General features: G+C 49.2%; 1 annotated feature.

Moving 5' to 3' along the window:
• Positions 1,432-2,280: an enhancer, noted in NCBI's record as "VISTA enhancer mm251". NCBI's record gives its function as "enhancer in: heart[4/4]" and the evidence as "EXISTENCE:transgenic organism evidence [ECO:0001131][PMID:17130149]".

Raw genomic sequence — 3,667 nt, 5'->3', positions numbered from 1 at the left:
TCACATTCAGAGCACAACAGTATGCTACTCTCGGTGCCTTATCTAGCCATTTAAACTCAGTGGTGGTGCAAAGGTCTTATCTTTCCATATGCACATAGCCAGTTGCTTAACTGTTCATGTGCTAACGGATCCAGTGAGGCACACAGAGCTTGCAACAGGAGACTAAGTCCTGTGAAAAGCTTTGCAGGAGAGTGACATCCATGTTTTAAAAAAGTTTCAGATCCAGCTAAACGTGGCATGTGCATTTTTTATGTATATATGTATTCATGCAGGTATATGAGAGAGAGAGAGAGAGCATACGTGTGTATGTTGAGACCAGAGGTCAACATTGAATGTTTTCCTCAGTTGATTCTCTACCTTATTTTTGGGAAAAGGTCTCTCATTGAATTTAGAGCTTCCTGATTGGCTGGATTGGCTGGCCAGTGAATGCCAGCTATCTGCCTGCCTCCATTTCTCCAGCGCTTGGATTGTAGATGTATGCAGCCCCTACTGGCTTTTTGCAAGGATTCTGGGGATTTGAACTTGGGTCCTCATGCATGCATGGCAAGCATGTTGCTCATATTGATCTACTTCTCTGTCCCAACCCTCACCCACAGCTTATTTGTAAATTAGGACCAGAAAGAGCGGTATAGAGGAGAGGTGTTGCATCTCTCTGGTGGAAGAAGAGATGGATGTACACAGGGAAAGGCTTTGCAGAGGGGGTAACAGCTGAACTGCCCCTTGACAGATAAGGAGGCAAATAGTTATCCAACAGTTCCAGGAAGGCCCTTTCAGAGAAGCAGCCTGTGTGGATAAAAGGTGGGATGGACTCCAGTGATGGTAGTGACTGGGGTCCTGGCAGGCTCCAACCACAGATAGAGGAAGACCCAAGGTCAGGAGGTCCAGATTGGCACAGGGTCCCTATGTCAAGGGAATCAGGGTGCAGTGGAAAAGCCACATCTGGGAGACATCCAGAGAAAGATGAGTCTAATGTACACGGGGCACTTCCCCCCCATGGGATAGCATGCCACTTCCGCCGTCAAGGGAGAGGAAATGATGCCCAGGTGTCTTCATCAGGGTTTCTGTTGCTGTGACAAAACACTATGACCACGAAGCAAATTTGAGGAGGAAAGGGTTTATTTGGCTTATACTTCCACATCACTGTTCATTATTAAAGGAAATCAGGATACGAACTTAAACTGGAACCTGGAGGAACAGGCACGAGCCTGTGGGCAGGAGCCATGCAAAGGCCATGCAGGGATGCTGCTTTCTGTTTTGATCCCATGTCTTGCTCAGTCTGCTTTCTTATGGAACCTAGGACTGCCATCCCAGGGATAGCACTACCCATCGTGGCTGTACCCTTCTGCACCAATGGGGGCATTTTCTCAGTTGGAGTTCCCACCTTTCAGATGACTCTAGCTTGCATCAAGTTCACATAAAACTAATCAGGACCAGAGTAGCTCCTTTGACTAGTGATGTAAGACAAGGGGTCCTGGCTTTTGGAGGATTAACCAGGGTGTTAGCTTGGGCCTACATGAGATCTGAGAGATACTGACTACATGGTATTCTCAAGGGGAAGAGTGCCAAAGATAAGACACTGGATAGCTAAGGAGAGCCAGTCACCCAGGCACATGCTTGAAGAGTCATGAACTCTGGCCAATTAAGGCCACAGTAGCTAAGACATCCAGGAAGTGAGAAAATGGAGACCTCGTCTAAACCCTGTCAAACTAAACAGCAAGAAGCAGCCTGCCATGAAAAGAAGGGAAGGAGACCTGTTGTTGAGGCATGACTCTTGACCCTGAATCTGTCCACTGACAAGCTATTTCACATCCCCCAAACTGCTGGAGCTCTCTGATCCCTGTTCTACATCAGTAAGATAAGGATGGCAAGACCCACTTTGCTTATTTTAGATTAGGAATGCAAGAGTGGTCCCAATAAGGAAGACGGTGTCTGTTAATAACAGCCAGGAGACTAGCATTGGTGAGTGCTGACATGCTTGTAGGTGGGAAGTGATGGGTATGGGTAGTGTGCAGAGTGGGACTCAGGGAGGGAGGGGTGGGAAAGGAAAGAGCTGAGCAAAACACACACACACACACACACACACACACACACACACACACACAGAGAGAGAGAGAGAGAGAGAGAGAGAGAAAGAGAGAGAGAATGAATCTCTTACCTTAGTCCTTGAGTTTTTATAGCAGAGATATTTATTCCTAGATTGCCCTGGGATGTGTTGGTGATAGGTGGATCCTGGACTGAAGTCCCATAAAAGGTGACAGCAATGTTCTCGTGTTGATTGCCGCACACCTGGGACAGATGCAGTTAAGGGCACGAAGAGACCTGGGACAAAGCTCACTCAGTACCTCACATGGTTCCTCCCAGGGCTTACCCTGTTCACTTGGCCCTTACTCTAAACCTCTCCAGCCCAGGGGCTGGGCTTCCCCTCCCCCAGCTTCTGATTCCTATATAATCCAGCAGTTTAGGCCAATCATACTCTTGGCATCATGGTTCTCTCCCCTCCTCTCCCCTCCCCTCCCCTCCCCTCCCCTCCCCTCCCCTCCCCTCCCCTCCCCTCCCCTCCCCTCCCCTCCCCTCCCCTTTCCTTCCCCCGTCTCTCCCCTCTCCTCTTCGTCTCTTCCTCTCTTGCTCTCCCAGCAACCCTCATCTCATGGCTCAATTCTGTCTTGACTCTCCCAGATGCCTCTCTCTGGATGTTCTCTCCCTCATATCTACAGTAAGCAACAGCAACAACAACAACAACAACAACAACAACAACAACAACACCCCTCAACCATACCTAGGAGCCACTATGACCTTATTCATGAAAGGAAAGAGCATACAAGTCTGAGTCCTGGGCTGGTTCTCACTGTCTACAGCATCGGCACTTGTCTGAGGCCGAGAAGCAGTCACTTCCGGTGTTGAGTTCTCTGTGAAGGAAGGCAGCACATGGTCAAACCCTTCCCATGGTTGTTCCTACCAGCTCCGGGGCTGGAGCCACCCATCCACCCAAGGCACTTGGCTGTTTGCAGCCTCAGCTGCCCGGCATGCCTGTAAAAGCTAAAAATGCGTTATAAAACTGCCGTAAGGTTTTATGAGCCCTCTTTCCTAGGGACCCATCTTGGTGCAGTGAATCACAGCAGCCACGGTGAACAGTGTTCCGAGTGCGGGGCTTGGAGTAAAGGAGTAGATGGGTGAGGAGCGGAACTGTGGGAGTCAGAGGACCAGCAGGAGCGTGTAGCCGCAAACGGGCTAGGGGATGTGTGACCTTGACAGACTCCTCTGCACGTTAGGTGGCCCTTTTGGTTTGGTCCCAGAGATGGGGATGAAGGGGAGAAGTGAAAAAAGTCGAGATAAGAAAACTTAGGACAAAGTCAAGGTCAAAGGAACGTATCTGGCTGCCTTCACTCTCCAACGTTGTAACTAAGGTGGGCTGCTTTTTAACTGTTGAGTTCTAACTCCATTGTCTGTAATTGGGCATGAAGAAAGGATCGTACTGAGTTGCTGAAAAGAGACAAGGGTGGAAAGTGCTTAGTGACCTATCTGAAGCATGGTGCTCAGCGTTATTCTAGTGGATGGTTACGGCAGCTGAACTTGGTAGCATCTGGCTCTACTCCCGGAATTTGGGGAGCTGAGACAGGAGGGTCTTGATTTCTAGTTCATCTTGAGCTAGCTAGCAAGATCTTGTCTC

This window comes from Mus musculus, chromosome 9 (genome assembly GCF_000001635.26).
Source record: "Mus musculus strain C57BL/6J chromosome 9, GRCm38.p6 C57BL/6J".
Classification (NCBI taxonomy): Eukaryota; Metazoa; Chordata; class Mammalia; order Rodentia; family Muridae; genus Mus; species Mus musculus.
The sequence above is the reverse complement of the archived record's forward strand: the minus strand, read 5'-3'. Positions and strand labels throughout refer to the sequence as shown.